The following is a 17,048-nucleotide window of genomic DNA, read 5'->3' as shown; positions in this document are numbered from 1 at the left end:
ATAGTTAGATTCATAAGTTCTCCTGATTGATTGGTGAAGTAGATAAGGAGATGTGGGTGATGGCTGCATCCTAGTTGGGCCCTATTAAGGAAAGTAGTGAAAGATGATATTGACCTGTGATATACAATGATGGTGGTGCGTGCTAGTGACTCGCCCCCTGGGCCGTGGGGCACTCGGATCCCGGGCAATAGGGAACGATGGGAGTAGCAGTGGCAACCTGGTTCCGTGGCTCAGGGTGGTCAGGCCAGTGGTAGTCCGTTATGTGCTATCGATTATGTCCGACTACGCCACCCGTGGATTTGCGGTCATTAGGAACCGCCGCTGCAAGGCAGACCGCTGGGGCTGATGATGTATGCAGCTGGGATGGTGTGACTCCCCACGGGAAGAGTGTGGCCCCAGGGCAGTGTAGTGGATGTTGGGAGTGGTGGTAGTGAGAGTCCCAGTACCGGTAGTGCTGGAGGCGCGAAGGAGCACACAGACAATAGGTTGCAGTCCAGGGTCTTTACTGAAACAGGTAAACTGACCCATAAACAGTCCCAGCTAGGAGGGGACCTGGATGTCTGAGAGCAACGGGGAAATTGGCCCTGGTCAGTGTGAGGGTGTAGGCCTACCGTGCTTTCTGCGCTCCTTCTGGCTATCTCCTCGTTATAGGGTAACAGCCCACGTTTCCGAGCTTTCCGTATATTCTCGCCTGTATGGCCTGCGACGTGGGTTCCTTTCTGCTCCCAGCCTTGTACGGCTTTACTGGTCCCTTCGGTTGTGGCAGGGCCTCCAGGCTTCTTAGGCCAAGGAATATACAGTCCATTGCGAACTGGTTATCTGCTGGAGAATGTGGAATCCTCCCAGCCTCAGACACCAAAGTCTGGTAGAGTAAGTCCTTTATCTGCCAAGACAGGCTCACTTCGCCTCTTGTCTCTGGCTTGTGGCTCTCCTCCTGCCACACTTCCTCTTAGGTGCAGTGCAACTGTCTGTCCCTGCTCTGCTCTGGGACAAGTCTCAGTGCTGAGACAGGCCATCAAGTTCTCTCTAACCCTGCCCCCAGTACCAGCTTTTATAGGGGCAGCCAGCTCCCCCTACTGGCCTGAGACAGGAGGCATTGCATGCTCATGTTCCCCTGACTAGAGAACCTGTAGTGCCGGCGTCCCTGCCCTCTGCTAGGCAGGGACACTGCTCCTCTCACCGCTCTGCTCCGTGCCCGGCCTCCTCCCCCCGCTCTGCTGTCAGCGCGCGCTCCGTCCCGGCGTCCTCCTCCTGCTCTGCTCTCAGCGCGCGCTCCTTCCCGGCCCCTGTGCTTAGGGCGCGCGCGCGCGCGCTCCCCTCCTCTTAAAGGGGCCGCGCGCGCCGCCCTAAAGAGTCCCCGGCCAATGGCCGGAGGACTTCATCATATATAAGGCACCTCCTCCAAAATGGAGGTGCCCGAGCAATGTTGTTTGCACCTGTGTCTCACCTGTGCTTCAGCCCTCAGGTCCCGTTGCCAGTTTCCTGCCAGTTTCCTGCCAGTTTCCTGCCAGTTTCCTGCTAGTTACCTGCCAGTACCTGCCAGTTACCTGCCTGATTCCTGCCTGAATACTTGTTACCTGTCTGCCAGTCTGAGGTCCGACGGTCTGCCTTACTACTCCGGTCAGTCTGTCTATGGACCAGCTTGCCCGCTCACCTGGGAGCGCTTCTCCGTTATCTGCCTGCTTGCCAGCCCGGAGGCTCCGTTGTCACGTGCTGTGACCACCAGCTACTCCAGACTCTTGCCCGCTCACCTGGGAGCGCATCTCCGTTACCTGCCTGCTTGCCAGCCCGGAGGTCCCGTTGTCACGTGCGGTGACCATCAGCTATTCCAGAGACTCTTGCCCGCTCACCTGGGAGCGCTTCTCCGTTACCTACCTGCCTGCCAGCCCGGAGGTTCCGCCGTCACGTGCCGTGACCACCTGCTATTCCAGAGACTCTCGCTTGCTCACCTGGGAGCACACATCTACCACCTGCCTGCTAGCCTACCCGGAGGCTCTGCCATCACAGGTCGTACCTACCCCTTACCTAGAGACTGCCCTGATCACTTGCCGTAACTCCCTGTCCGTTCACCCAGAGACTGCCACCCGCTCCCTTACAAGGGCCGCCCCCTTGTATAGTAGCTCAGAGGTTCCGCCTCCCGGACCCGTTTCAGTCCGCCTCCCGGACTCGTTACAGTTTGCTCGGGCCATGGAACCCGGTGGCACCCAAGCTCCCTCGCTCTCGGACCTCTGTCTTGAACTGTCCCGTCAGAGGTCCCAACAGGAGGCCATCCTGGGTCACCTGCGGAATGTTAATACTCGCCTGAACACTCTGTCTGATCCACCAACAACCTCCGCCAGTGCCATATCTTGCAATCCGGCGGCTCCGCTGCTCACTAATACTATGGTATCCTACCCCGGACCCCGGCTTTCTGCACCTCCTCGCTTCGGAGGCGACCCCGTCCAGGCTCGGGGCTTCTTGAATCAGTGCACCCTGCATTTTGAACTTTTGTCCTACCAGTTTAACTCCGACCGGGCCAAAATTGCCTTCATCATGTCCCATCTCACCGGGGAGGCCCTGGCCTGGCTGAATCCTCTATGGGAGAGAGGAGACCCCCTGGTGTCCAACTTGCCTGCTTTTCTCACGGCTTTCCGGAAAGTCTTCGACGAACCCGGACGGAAGACCTCATCTGCATCATCGTTGCTACGCCTCCGTCAGGGGAGTCTCACCGTGGGCCAATATGCCATACGGTTCCGTACCCTTGCCTCGGAGCTGGCCTGGGATAACGACGCTCTGGTTTCCGTCTTCTGGGAGGGTCTGTCCGGCCGTATTAAAGATGAACTTGCCGGTCGGGACATTCCTACCACTCTCGATGACTTAATAACTCTTGCCACCCGAATTGACCTACGGTTTCAGGAGCATGCCAAAGAGGTCACCCGTGAGAGAAGGATTCCACGTTTAGCTCCTACTTTCCAGAAACCCGTCATTCCCTCCATCTCTCCCCAGGTACACTCTCCTGAGCCTATGCAGGTCGACCAGACCAAGATGCTCAAAACCCGTCAGGACTCACGCCGTGCCGAAGGGAGCTGCTTCTACTGTGGCAGTAAGGAGCACCGGATCCGTGCCTGCCCGGAGAGGTCGGGAAACGCCTGTGTCTAGGTTCGCTCAGAGAGGTCCACCTAGACAAGAATAAATCCTCTCCATCCCTGCTGTTGTCAGTTTTGATCATCTACGGGGAGAACCGTTATTTCGAACTAGCCCAACTTGACTCTGGAGCAGCCGGGAACCTTATTTCACAGTCCCTGGTTGAGAAATACCGCATCCCCACCAAACCTCTGGCTGTACCCTTGTCTGTCGCTGCCGTGGATGGGGGCCTCTTACCTCGCCCCATTCAACTCATCACCGAATCCATTACCCTGCAGGTGGGAATGCTGCATTCTGAAAGTATCTCCTTTCATGTTCTGCCTGGACTCTCTCACGCCCTCTTGCTAGGTCTGCCCTGGCTCCAGAGACATGCACCCGTGCTAGACTGGCAAACCGGAGAGGTCCTTCGCTGGGGACAAGACTGTCATAAAACCTGCCTGGTTCCCGTCCATCCCGTCCGTCCCTCTCCTACCCCAGCTAATCTACCTGGACTTCCGATTCCTTATTGGTCTTATGCAGATGTCTTTAATAAAAAGGAGGCAGAGACATTACCACCACATAGACCATACGACTGTCCCATCGATCTGCTACCCGGTACTACTCCTCCCCGTGGGCGTATCTATCCTTTATCCGCTGCTGAGACCCGGTCAATGTCCGAATATATTGAGGAGAATCTGGCCAGAGGATTCATCCGGAAATCTACCTCCCCGGCGGGAGCAGGCTTCTTTTTCGTCAAAAAGAAGGACGGCTCTCTCCGTCCCTGTATAGACTATAGAGGCCTAAACCTGATCACGGTGAAGAATAAGTACCCCCTTCCGCTCATTCCAGAATTATTTGATCGTCTGAGGGGGGCTAGGATCTTCACCAAACTGGACCTTCGTGGGGCGTACAACCTGGTTCGTATTCGTCAGGGGGATGAATGGAAGACGGCATTCAACACCCGGGACGGCCACTATGAATACCTGGTAATGCCCTTTGGTCTCTGTAACGCTCCTGCCGTCTTTCAAGAGTTGGTCAATGACATCTTCCGGGACCTTCTCTACTCCTGCGTAGTGGTGTACCTGGACGACATCTTGGTCTTCTCTCCGGATCTCCAGACTCACCGGAGGGACGTTCGTCAGGTCCTGCTCAGGCTAAGGCAGAACCATCTCTACGCTAAATTTGAGAAGTGCCTCTTTGAGCAGACCTCGCTTCCGTTTCTGGGCTACATTATCTCTCAGACCGGCCTTCAAATGGATCCTGAGAAACTGTCTGCCATCGAGAAATGGCCCCGACCGGAGGGGTTGAAGGCCATTCAGCGTTTCCTGGGCTTCGCCAACTACTACCGCATCTTCATACCACACTTCTCTTCCCGGACGGCCCCAATTTCTGCGCTCACCCGTAAAGGTACTAATCCCAAAGAGTGGCCACCCGAAGCAGAGGAGGCCTTTCTTTCCCTTAAACAGGCCTTCTCTTCCGCCCCGGTGCTGCATCGCCCAGATGGCAACAAGCAGTTCTTCCTGGAAGTTGACGCCTCCTCCTCTGGAGCCGGAGCGGTACTTACTCAAAAATCATCTTCCGGGAGGATGGTAACTTGTGGCTTCTTCTCTAAACTCTTCTCCTCCTCTGAGCGCAACTATTCCATAGGAAACCGAGAGTTATTGGCCATCAAACTGGCATTGGAGGAGTGGCGTTACCTGCTCGAGGGGGCTCTTCACCCGGTAATAATTTACACTGACCACAAGAACTTGGCTTACCTCCAGCATGCCCAGAGACTTAACCCGCGCCAAGCCCGGTGGTCCTTGTTTTTTGCTCGTTTTGATTTTGTCCTTCATTTTCGCCCGGCTGACAAAAACGTCAAGGCGGATGCCTTGTCTCGATCCTTTCTGGTGTCTGATCTCGAGGAGGATCCGAAACATATCATCGATCCCGCCAGAGTAATGCAGGTGGCTCCCGTGAGTCTAAATCGTCTTCCTCCTGGTAAGACGTTCGTACCAGTACCTGATCGGGAGAAGATTCTACACTGGGGTCATTCGTCTAAACTAGCTGGCCACGCCGGTCAGAAAAAGACCCTCCAGCTTATTACCCGGCACTACTGGTGGCCTAACCTGCACAAGGATGTAATAGACTTTGTTTCTGCCTGTGTGTCCTGCGCCCGCAACAAAGTTCCGAGACACCTGCCGGCCGGCCGCCTCCTACCTCTGCCAGTACCTGCTGCCCCCTGGCAGCATATAGCGATGGACTTCATTACTGATCTGCCCGTCTCTGCCGGTTGTACGGTCATTTGGGTGGTCGCTGACCGCTTCTCCAAGATGGCTCACTTCATTCCACTGCCAGGTCTTCCGTCTGCACCCGAGCTGGCTAAAGACTTTATCCGCCACATCTTCCGTCTTCATGGCCTGCCCCGTCACATCGTGTCGGATCGTGGGGTACAGTTCACTTCCCGTTTCTGGAGAGCCACTTGTAAATTGCTGGACGTCACCCTGGACTTCTCCTCCGCTTACCACCCACAGTCTAATGGTCAAGTGGAGCGGATCAATCAGAACCTGACCAGTTACCTTCGGCACTTCGTTAATGCCCACCATTCTGACTGGGTGGATCTCCTGCCATGGGCCGAATTCTCGTACAACAATCACGAGAGCGAGTCTTCCTCCAAATCCCCGTTTTTTGTAGTCTACGGTCAGCATCCTCGGATCCCGTTTCCCGTCTCCACCTCGGCGGACAATCCGGCTGCGGAATCTCTTGTTAACAAATTTTCCTCCATATGGGAGAGTACCCGGTCCGCACTCCTTCTGTCATCCGAGCGTATGAAAAGACACGCTGACAAAAAACGTCTGGACCCTCCTCAATTCCGCCCTGGGGATAAAGTCTGGCTCTCGTCCAAATATGTCCGGCTCAAGATCCCTTCCTATAAGTTAGGGCCTCGGTTCATCGGCCCACTGGAGGTCATCAGTCAGATCAACCCGGTGGCCTATAAATTGAAACTCCCGGCCAACTTACGGATCCCTAACTCCTTCCATGTGTCTCTCCTCAAACCTGTGGTACTTAACTCTTTTTCCAAGTCTACAGGTACGCCTCCTGCTCCGGTTTCTGCTGAGGACGAGTTTGAGGTAGAGAACATTCTTGCCACCAAAAGGGTAAGAGGAAAGACCTTTTTCCTGGTAGATTGGAAGGGGTTTGGTCCTGAGGAGAGAACGTGGGAGCCCCGGGAGAACATCCATGCCCCTCTCATCCTAGCTAAATTTCTGTCTGGCCTAAAAAAGGGGGGGCCTAAAGGGGGGGGTACTGTAGTGCCGGCGTCCCTGCCCTCTGCTAGGCAGGGACGCTGCTCCTCTCACCGCTCTGCTCCGTGCCCGGCCTCCTCCCCCCGCTCTGCTGTCAGCGCGCGCTCCGTCCCGGCGTCCTCCTCCTGCTCTGCTCTCAGCGCGCGCTCCTTCCCGGCCCCTGTGCTTAGGGCGCGCGCGCGCGCGCTCCCCTCCTCTTAAAGGGGCCGCGCGCGCCGCCCTAAAGAGTCCCCGGCCAATGGCCGGAGGACTTCATCATATATAAGGCACCTCCTCCAAAATGGAGGTGCCCGAGCAATGTTGTTTGCACCTGTGTCTCACCTGTGCTTCAGCCCTCAGGTCCCGTTGCCAGTTTCCTGCCAGTTTCCTGCCAGTTTCCTGCCAGTTTCCTGCCAGTTACCTGCCAGTACCTGCCAGTTACCTGCCTGATTCCTGCCTGAATACTTGTTACCTGTCTGCCAGTCTGAGGTCCGACGGTCTGCCTTACTACTCCGGTCAGTCTGTCTATGGACCAGCTTGCCCGCTCACCTGGGAGCGCTTCTCCGTTATCTGCCTGCTTGCCAGCCCGGAGGCTCCGTTGTCACGTGCTGTGACCACCAGCTACTCCAGACTCTTGCCCGCTCACCTGGGAGCGCATCTCCGTTACCTGCCTGCTTGCCAGCCCGGAGGTCCCGTTGTCACGTGCGGTGACCATCAGCTATTCCAGAGACTCTTGCCCGCTCACCTGGGAGCGCTTCTCCGTTACCTACCTGCCTGCCAGCCCGGAGGTTCCGCCGTCACGTGCCGTGACCACCTGCTATTCCAGAGACTCTCGCTTGCTCACCTGGGAGCACACATCTACCACCTGCCTGCTAGCCTACCCGGAGGCTCTGCCATCACAGGTCGTACCTACCCCTTACCTAGAGACTGCCCTGATCACTTGCCGTAACTCCCTGTCCGTTCACCCAGAGACTGCCACCCGCTCCCTTACAAGGGCCGCCCCCTTGTATAGTAGCTCAGAGGTTCCGCCTCCCGGACCCGTTTCAGTCCGCCTCCCGGACCCGTTACAGAACCTACCCCTTGCTCTCAGACACAGCTTTATTACATTTTGTGGCATCCAGGCCAGGGTGACACATTCCCCCCTAGTGAAATTTAGTACTCCGGGACTAAACAGTAAACAAAGACAATATGCATAACAATAAAACATTAATAGACAGACGACGCACAAATTGAGTTCTTAAGGTCACAGTGTGGCCTGTGACCGGGTGTCCATATCACCAACCCAACGGGGAGTCTTAACCAGGTGGGGGTCTGTCCTACCCCAAGTCCTTCACAGTCTTAGTTCATTCCTTGGTTAGGCTCCGAACGCAGTCCATACAAGGTCCCGGTTATAAAAAAGTCCATAACCTTTGAGTCCTTACGGTAGCTGCAAGAAACTGAAACACAGAATTACCAAACATGCATGTAACTTGGCAAACATTTCAACATTTGGCAACAGGGTTATTTACAATTTTAGCGCGCTCTATATTCTCCAGCGAGCGAGTATCTGCCCCTTTGTGCTCCTGGTTGACCTACGTAGCCCACTGTCTGGTGGTGGACCAACCTGGCTTTCCCCACTAGAGTTAGGGGTACAGCTGCGGGTCCTTTGGCTTACCGCAGGCATGGCAGGCTCACTGTCAGCAGAGGGTTGACTCTCCTGGGCTGCTGGTACAGGCTCTTCTGCCTCTAGAGCTGCTTGCTCTTCTTCACCTTCCGGCTCTGGTGTTGGTTGTTGCTGTGCCGGTTGCAGGAAATGCAGGACGGGTACCACTATGGCATCATTTATGCGAGTCCAGGACTGAGGGAACTCTCCGAGAACGGTGCTGATCATTTCTTCCTTGTCCTCTGCGGGTTCAAGGTCACTCTGATCCTCTTCTGCACTACGGATTTGCTCGGGGCACCTTTTGAGGTGGTCTCTGGAGACGACACTAGTGGTTTCTCCTCCGTCCTTGGTGATTACGCACACCTTTGGGTTGTCGTGGTCAGACTGCAGTACGGTGTAGGGTTCCCTTTCCCACTGGTCGTCCAACTTATGTAGCCTTCTTTTTCGCTTTAGGACTTGCTCACCAGGTTCTAGGGGACCAGCATGGGCGTGTTGATTGAAGAGTTTTTCTTGCCTCTCTCTCACCTGGGCCAGGCTCTTCTCCACACTCTCCTGTGCCTTCTTGTACTGCAGTTGCCTTTCCGTATCCCAGTCCGCATCCGGGGAGGTGTCCTCAGGTATTAGGACTCCCATCTCCAGGTCTACGGGCAGTTTACCTGGTCTGGCTCGCATCAGGTAAGCCGGGGTGCAGTTTGTAGCATTCACCGGGATATTGCTGTATAGGTCTATCAGGTCCGGCAGTTTTTCTGGCCACAGGCTGCGTTCCTCCAGGGGCAACGTCTTCAGGAGATCAATGACTATATTGTTCATCTTCTCACACATCCCGTTGGTTTGGGGGTGGTAAGGCGTTGTACGAATCTTCTTACAGCCATAGAGGTTGCAGAACTCCTGGAAGATTTCAGCCTCGAACGCTGGACCCTGGTCAGTCAGGACCTGTTCCGGATACCCGTGTGGACGGCAGAAGTATTGCTGGAAGGCTCTGGCCGCTGTTTGGGCTGTCAAGTCCTTTACCGGGACCACCACGAGAAAACGGGAATAGTGGTCCACGATTGTCAGGGCGTAGATGTACCCTGACCGGCTTGGAGCCAACTTGATGTGGTCTAGAGCTACCAGCTCAAGAGGCTGCGTGATGGGCCTCAAAGGTGTCTTCTGGCTGGTGTGGTCCTTTCTCCTTAGGTGACAAGGGCCACAGTCTCTGCACCACTTTTCTACAGCTCCTCTCATGCCGACCCAAAAGAACCTTCCTCTTAGTAGGAACTCCAGTTTCTTCCAACCGAAGTGTCCCGCTCTGTCATGGTAAGCCCCCAGGACCATAGCTGCATCCCGCCTTGGGATCACGACTTGCCAGGTCAGCTCGTGCGTCCGGTGGTTGACAATCCTTCTGCACAACTTGCCTTCGTAGAGGAACAGCTTGCTCTTCTCCTTCCATAGCTGCTTGGCTTCCTCTGGGGCATCTGGATCTAAGCGGGCGTCTTCCCGGGTCAGCAGATCTTTCACCAGGCGGACTGCAGGGTCACTATCTTGGGTCTCGGCCCAGCTGTGGTGAGGTAGGGGATTTATCATCACAGTTGTTAGATCCTCCTCCTTCACGCGGTGAGAGTATTGAGCGGCTCCATACCGGTGAAACGCGGGGAGTTCTACCTCCTCCAGCTCTTCTGGGTCTTCGTCACCTTCAGGTAAGTGAGGCATTCTTGATAGGGCGTCCGCATTGGCATTGGTTTTGCCTGCCCGGTACTTGATCACGAAGTCATAGTTGGAGAGACGGGCCATCCACCGCTGTTCCAGGGCACCCAGTCTTGCATTGTCCAGGTGTGTTAACGGGTTGCTGTCCATGTACACGGTGAACTTTGCGGAGGCCAGGTAATGCTTGAAGCGTTCCGTCACGGCCCACACCACCGCCAAGAATTCTAGCTTGAAGGAGCTGTAATTCTCCGGGTTCCTCTCGGTGGGCCTCAGCTTCCGGCTGGCGTACGCGATCACCCTTTCTCTGCCCTGTTGGTTTTGGGACAGTACGGCTCCCAGTCCCACATTACTGGCGTCTGTGTGGAGAATAAAAGGCTGGCCATAATCAGGGTAGGCCAGGATCTCATCCCCCGTGAGGGCCATCTTTAGCTGGCGGAAGGACTCCTCTTCCGGTTTATCCCACTTGAAGGGCGGCTTTTGGCTCCTGGACTTAGACTGTCCGATCAGGAGGTCCTGCATAGGAGCTGCCATCTTAGTGAACCCGGGGATGAACCTTCGGTAGTAGCCTACCAACCCGAGAAACTGTCTCACTTCTTTGATGTTCGAGGGGCTTGGCCAGCTCTTGATTGCCATGACCTTGTCAGGTTCGGGGGCTGCTCCTTCCGCGCTTACCACGTGCCCTAGGTACTGGACCTTTGGTTTCAGCAGGTGACACTTCGATGGTTTCACCTTCAGGCCATAGCCTGCCAGGGCTTCGAACACCTCAGCCAGGTGTTTGAGATGGTCCTCGTAGGTCTTCGAATAGACGATCACGTCGTCCAGGTAAAGGAGGACCGTCTCGAAGTTTCAGTGCCCTAGACAGCATTCCATCAGCCTCTGGAAGGTCCCTGGTGCGTTGCAGAGCCCGAAGGGCATACAGTTGAACTCACTCAGTCCCATCGGGGTGGTGAAGGCGGTCTTCTCCTTGTCAGCGTCTGCCACAGGAACCTGCCAGTACCCGCTATTAAGGTCCAAAGTAGAAAAGAAGTTAGCTGATTTTAGTGCGGCTAAAGACTCTTCTATTCTAGGCAGCGGATATGCGTCTTTGTGGGTGATACGGTTGATTTTTTCTATAGTCGACGCACATTCTCATGGTGCCGTCTTTCTTTTTCACCAGAACCAAGGGGGCTGCCCAGGGGCTACAGCTGTCTCTAATGACCCCAGCTTCTTTCATCTCTCTTAGCATGCCCTTTGCGTTCTGATAATGTGCAGGGGGTACAGGTCTGTGTCTTTCTTTTATCGGTGGGTGGCTCCCTGTGGGGATGTGGTGTTCTATCCCATTTACTCGGCCGAAGTCTAGTGGGTGCTTACTAAAGACTCTCTCGAACTCCTGTACCACCCAGTAGCCTTCTTGTTTTCGGTGCAGGGGATTGGAGTCAGCACCCACATGGAGTTTCTGGCACCAGTCCTCCTTTTGTTTCTGGGAGCCATTACCCTCCGCCTGAGGAGATGGAGGCAAGGGTTCCACGGCCCTGATAGCTTTGTGTTCGACAACAAACAGTTTGGCGAGTGTAGCGTACCTGGGTAAGTGTACTTCCCTCTCCCCAATGTTGAGGATGCGGACGGGCACCCTCCCATGACGGACATCAACCACCCCCCGGGCTGTCAAAATGGTGGGCCTGCTGTCTGAGTACACGGGTTCTACCATGGCTTGGTAGTCTCTTCCTCTCAACCCGATTGCAGTCCGACACCAGATCATCATTTCACTTTTGGGAGGCATGGAAATGGGGAATGGGTCACTCAGTCTTACGCTACCGATCTCACCACCAGACAGTTCTACCTGCTGCCGTCTCATCAGGGCTTTTATCTCCTTGTTGAGGACTCTCTGTTGGCTGGAACTAGCATTCACCGCCACCTGTTGTAAGATTACAATTACCTCTGAAAGACAATTTTCAATTACGTCAGTACCCACAGTTATTTTAGGGTGACTTTCACGACGGTCAATGTCCTCAATAATCACTCCCTGTGCCGGTAGTTCAACTTTACCAATTTTAATGGTCATCTCCTTGAACCCCATCTGCGGCACGGGTAAGCCATTACTGGCGATGATGCTCAAGTTACTGTCTGGATACCGTGTGATATCAGCATCAGTCCAATACTGCTTAAAAAGTACATAAGGGATAGTGGTTACTTGTGACCCAGTATCCAGCAAGGCGCTCATGGGGATACCGTCCAGCACCACGGGTAATACCGGGCGCCCCCCAACGTACTTATTACGCCAATTGTAAGGGCCTGGTGATCTTATGCCTGGGGGTTGGCCCTCTGCCCCAGGTTGGACTCGTTTAAATTACAGTACCTGGAAATGTGTCCGGGCTGGTTGCATCGACGGCAAATGGGCTGTCCATCCTCTGCGTAGCGGTCTGTGGGCCTCCCTCGGAACGACGGGATCCTCCTCTGTCGACGCCACGGGACATCCTCCGGACTTGAAGCCAGCTCGATGGGTCTTGACGGGTCCACTTGCAACGCCTGGACGGTTCTGGTCAACGCCGTGACGCTCCTGGTCAGCTCCTGGACGTGGTGGTGCAGGTCTTTCGACGGGGCTTGGTTCAGGGCCTGTGCATCAGCCCCCACGGGGTCCATGGAGAAGGGCGCCGCCTCCTGGTGGTAGGTGAGAGCAGGGCGCCGGGGGTTTATGGCGCCCCTGGTTGCAGATTCACGGAGCACCCTTATGGCCCTGTCCTTAAATTGGGCAAAGGTCAGGTCGGGGTTCTGAAAGAACATGAGGCGCAGTTGGGCCCTGTGGGCGCTAGACAGCAGACCTTCTATGAATTGTTCTGTTAGCAGCTTGTCCGTTTCCTGCACACTGCCAGGGTCAGTTTGTTGGATGGCCCTTAGGGCTTCCTGCAGATTTAGGGCATAGTCTCTGATACTGTCCTGTGCCCACTGCTTACATCCATAGAACCTCATTTTAATCCAGGCTTCTTAGGCCAAGGAATATACAGTCCCTTGCGAACTGGTTATCTGCTGGAGAATGTGGAATCCTCCCAGCCTCAGACACCAAAGTCTGGTAGATTAAGTCCTTTATCTGCCAAGACAGGCTCACTTCGCCTCTTGTCTCTGGCTTGTGGCTCTCCTCCTGCCACACTTCCTCTTAGGTGCAGTGCAACTGTCTGTCCCTGCTCTGCTCTGGGACAAGTCTCAGTGCTGAGACAGGCCATCAAGTTCTCTCTAACCCTGCCCCCAGTACCAGCTTTTATAGGGGCAGCCAGCTATCCCTACTGGCCTGAGACAGGAGGCATTGCATGCTAATGTTCCCCTGACTAGAGAACCTCCCCCTTGCTCTCAGACACAGCTTTATTACATTTTGTGGCATCCAGGCCAGGGTGACACACTAGTATATTACCTTATGAAAATCGAAACAGTGATGGACCGTAGGAGCAATTGACACAGCAAAGACTGGGGTGTCTGGTGTAGGCTGGTAGTCGGTGTTGGAATACATAGAGGAGGTGAAGTATTGAAAAACCTGAGAATACCCGTGTATTGATACACTGCACGTGTTCTTGTTGGACTGCTGATGTCAGCGCTGTGGGCTGCGCAGTCACTGTGGAGGAAGAAATAAATTAATAGAGAGTAGTAATGCTATGAGAGCCTGGGAGTTGGTGAGGGTAGGGGGGAGAGAAAGAAACCCCCTCAGTGTGGCTAATGTAGGTCAATGGCAACTATTCACTTAGTCCGTTGAAGAGTATTGTTTTCCCCCATGGATGTTTGAAACTTGCTAAGTGCGAGTGTTTTCAAAGGCCTCTCCAGGAGGACTTACGTCGTCTTGAATGATGCAGTCTTGTGGTACTTCAAAATGTGATGGCGTGGACACTGCGCAGATACAGCGTATCGCGGTGTGGATGCAGGCAGTTCCAAGGTCCTCTTAGTGGAGGACTTACCTCGTCTTGGTAGGTACGGGTGTGTGATCACCACACTGTGGCAGGGATGGCACTGAAGGGATGTCAGCACGATGCGGTGTGGAGCAGAGTCCCGTCTGGTGACTCGTGCTCCTGTCGGTCTTGGCGCGGTTACAGAGTGGCAGGAGGACCAAGAATATCCAACGCTGCAAATGGTACTTTATATAGGGGCATACCTTTAGGATGTAATTAGCTGTTAGTCAAGAGATGCAGCATAAATAATGTAGGAATTAAGGGCTGATACACCAAGCATATTTGAAAAAAATGACTACAGGCCAACGTTTTGTTTGCCTCTTGCATGAATATTCTCTAACCATTTCATCCATCGTGTCCACACCTCCTTTAGTTTTATTATAGTGCAGGATGATTTCTGGTTTCTGTTTCCTGTCATTGCTGTCAATACTGGAATCATGATACATGGTACTGAGTAATATAACAGATTTTTCCTTCTTTGCTTTATAAGACACCATTGTTGCTTTGTTGCTGAAACCAAAGACATTATCATAAAGTGCTCACTGTGGAATGTGCTTCATCACTGGAGAAATATTTTGGCTTCATAGTACCAACAACTGTAAGATTTTTTTCAAGCAAAAAATTGCCCAGTTCAACATTAGTAAAGTAATTGTCCATTGTAATGTTTCTACCATAATTGTAAATTGGTACAGCAAGTTTTTTTACAATGTCAGAACCTAGGTCTTTCTGCACTGGAGCACCAACTTCTTTGCCACAGTAGATTAGCCCGGTCATCCCGTAATAATTTGCAGAATCACACATCCAGAATATACTAGGCATATATTGAATGAACTTGCAACATCCTCTGTAGGCTACAAGCTGCTCATCCACTGTTACATTATCACTAGGATTGTAGAGCTTGGTACAATTCTTGATAAAAATATTCCAGATGTAACTGATAGGTGCTAACTGATCAGTTTCCAACCTCGCAGGACGAGGTCTCTTATCATCAAATCAAAGGCTTCTCCCAATTTCCTCATATCTATCCACTGACATTGTTGCTTTGTAGTATGGATCAGAAAGTGGGTCCAGAAATAATTCTTTGATAGGAACCTCATAAGATTTTTTACACCCTGCCAGAAGTGTTAGTCCAATATAAGCATACAATTCCTCTTTTGAGATATTTTGACATGTTTTGCCTTATGACGTTGGGAATGAGGAGTCAGTCTCCCTCACAAGATCACATGGCCATTACATTATCACAGGTTTTTCAACACACAGACATGATCCACCCCCCTCCCCAGCAACCCTGACTACAATAACACAGTAACTTGAGACACAAACACTGATGAGTACAAGATAAACATAGTATGGGCCTAAAAGGCCCGGGTTCTGTAAATATGGGGTTTCCCCAAAAAAGCATTGTTATACCAAAATGCCTATCACATAAAATTATATGAACAACTGGATGTTACCAACAACGACATACTTGAGGAATAACTAGAGTTTCAAAATTCCAACTAAAGTAATTTTGAAGAAAATAGCAAAAAAGTAAGCTACCGGGCCTAAAAGGCCTGGGTTACGCATTCTAGGGTTAAATACCAGACCAAATTAGTCATTTCAATTTACATGCAATCATCAAAAATAAATCTAATCCAGAGTATTTTGTGGAATTACCTTCTGATTATGATACAGAGGAAAGTAGTGAATAACTATAATGATTTATCCACTCAAGGTCATATTTCATATTGAGAATGATCTCTTTAGCAGTCGAGATTGAAGTGCTGCTATTATTGCTCTGCAGTATGAATGAAGCTGAAAGTATTATAGACAAAAAAAATAAAGTGATATGCATCCGGAAAAGTCATCCTCACTCCTGTTGAGATCTTCATTTCTGTTGCTCTTTTATCAAGTCCTTAAGGATTTCAATTTTAACATCAAAAGCAGTTCTTTTCCTTGTACTTGATTGTGCATCACATAAGACAGTTTTATGGCTTGTGTTTGATTGATATAATTAATTTTTGGAAGAGGTAGTAGAGGTTAAATCTACTTGAGAGATGGCATCTGTCCAATGAGTAGTTTCTTTAATGAAAGAAAGATAAGAAATAAAAGTGACGACATTTATAATGCTACCATCAAGGAAAACTAATATAAGAAGGCACAAAGCAATCTCTGAACTTTGTTATCCATGTATTTTGGATTTGGTAATCATTTCAGTGAGTTCTCTACACCAGTAGATTTGAAAAATGAATAGTGGTTGCGGTGTATATGAACTGATTAATGTGCCTATTGCACTCTTCATTTATTTCTGCAGATTTACGGCATAAAATTCCATTACCTATTGTTAACTCCTTCCCACAAAAGAATGTGAAAAAACATCTTGTTTGCAGGAGGTTTTGTATAGAGCAGATTTAGGTGCTGAGCCTGATCCATACACATTGGACATAGGTTGTTTTATACAGCTGAGACCTATCGATAATCTGCATATTGTACACCCCTTATTCAACCCTGTAAACCCATCACCCCCTCCTCGACGTAATTCTGGACTGTCAATGGGTTGTCATACTGGGAGGGGTACTAATCATGGTCCCAGGACTGTCATGTTAGAACTATTTAGGTCTGCCTGTGGCCAGGCTTAGCAGGAGATTATGATAAACACAATATACTGCAAACAGAGGTTTTGTATTATGTTGTAACATCAATCAAGAGGTCCAAGGCTCAAGTCCTCTAATTAGTCTATAAATATGTAGAAAAATACATAAAATATAGTTAAAGTGTACCATGCAGAATAATCTGTCACGTGTGTGTTCATTTGGAAACTAAGGGGTAACGTTTCTGCTTATGGAGAGTGACAAGCCAGGCTTGGCATGTCAGATGGAGGTGACTTATACGCCATGCATGCTCCTCTGGGAAATTAAATATGCAGATTGCCTCTTCAGAGAGGAAGAGGACTAGAACTCTAGTTCCACCTATTGCAAGTAGCAATCCTAAAAGTCAATATTGACCCTTTAACGAGCCAATTTGCAAATGTAATTTCTCAGAGGCACACGCACAGCATACAAGTCTCCTCTCTCTGACACGCCAGGCCTAGCATGTCACTCTCCACAAGAAGAAATGATACCCCTTAAATCCTAGTCTTAAGCATCTCACCTAGCTAAGTCAGATCTTATACTTTGCAATATCCCAAAACACAGTGTCTTCAAATTGAGATTTTGGTTTGGCTTTTATCCTAGGTCATATGGCAATGCTTGTTAAAAGGTTGATGTTGACTTTTAGGATTGCTACTTCCAATAGGTGGCTCTAGAGTTCTAGTCTTCTTCCTCTCTGAAGAGGCAATTTGTACATTTAATGTCCCAGAAGAGCATGCATGGCTTATAAGTCTCCTCACCAGCCCCAACTTCAGAAAAAGCTTTATCGTGCAAACAGATGTCTCGGAGGTAGGCCTAGGAGTGGTTCTGTCACAGGAGGTGA

This window comes from Phyllobates terribilis, unplaced genomic scaffold, assembly GCF_046119375.1.
Source record: "Phyllobates terribilis strain yellow unplaced genomic scaffold, ASM4611937v1 Scaffold_3__8_contigs__length_932513732, whole genome shotgun sequence".
In the NCBI taxonomy this organism is placed as follows: Eukaryota; Metazoa; Chordata; class Amphibia; order Anura; family Dendrobatidae; genus Phyllobates; species Phyllobates terribilis.
This window is presented reverse-complemented; position numbering follows the sequence as displayed.